The sequence below is a fragment of the Epinephelus moara genome, chromosome 17 (assembly GCF_006386435.1).
Source record: "Epinephelus moara isolate mb chromosome 17, YSFRI_EMoa_1.0, whole genome shotgun sequence".
In the NCBI taxonomy this organism is placed as follows: domain Eukaryota; kingdom Metazoa; phylum Chordata; class Actinopteri; order Perciformes; family Serranidae; genus Epinephelus; species Epinephelus moara.
In genome coordinates, this window is record NC_065522.1 from 34,805,094 (window position 1) to 34,806,281 (window position 1,188).

The following is a 1,188-nucleotide window of genomic DNA, read 5'->3' on the forward strand; positions in this document are numbered from 1 at the left end:
CAGGAAAGAAATCCAAAACAGAACACAAGAGACCAGAGGCAGGAAACGGAGCAAGGAACGACACCATGAACACGGGGATGAACACAGACGAGCTGACGAGGAACAAAGTGAAACACAGAGGTATATATACACAGAAAACTAATCACAAGAACGAGACATGAGACTCAGGGTAACAGAACTGAGTGAAAACCTGGGGACAAAACAACAATGTGTATTTTAACTTACTCCACTAAGAAAACACACACTGGGTCTCATTCATGAAACGTGAGCAGAAAGAATTTGTGTGTAAACTGTTTGCAGACGGAAATTTACGTGCATGTCCGCATTCATCAATATTTTAGTAGCTCCGATCTTTTCGTAGCTACTAACAAAATCTACTCCTGCTCCTGACCACTCGTAGTGCTTGTGTAAATTTAGTAAAGCATATAAATATTGCTTGTCTCTATTGGAAATTACAATTTTAACTCGTACTGCGCTCTGTTATGTACACAATACACAGATGCCTTTGAAACACGTAATCTAAACATGACAAAATATTAAAGGGCCAGTGTGTAAAATGGGTTGAAAACAGTGACGTCAGTGGCCAAATTCTAGATTGCAGGGCTCACTCGCTCACCCCTCCCGTCGGGTAAATGACGGCCACCTCGTAGGGACAAAAAGCCTTGCGCACAAGTTTTTCTGGAGTAGGTCTATCTAGCCACGAGGTGAATGTTTATTTAGAAATCTAAACCATGTTACGATATTGTAATGAATCACTCACGAGCAGGAGACCAGAGGAGCGTTCGGGAAAAAGGACAGTTTATTTGAGCACTCCAAAAACTCCGGTAACACTCCACTCCGTCCCAAACTCTGACTCTTCTAGCGTAACAGACACACTGCAAAACTTTACACACATATTCGTTTACCATACTAAGTGGGCACCCCCTCCCCTCTCTGCTCCACCAATCTCCAGCCCGCACACTGACTGACAGCGTAGCCGGTAAACAGAGCTCAGCTGTTTATTTAACCTAGCAATATCTCCGGACTATAGCAGCTGCAATGGACGACTTTGAACGCGATTTTGAAGAGTTTCTTGTAGCGGACACAGACCCAGAGCCATACCTGTTTGAGCCGGAGCATACAGATGAGGAACTCCATGTGTTTGATGCTGAGCGGGCGAGAAGAGAGGCTGAATGCACAGAATGGGAT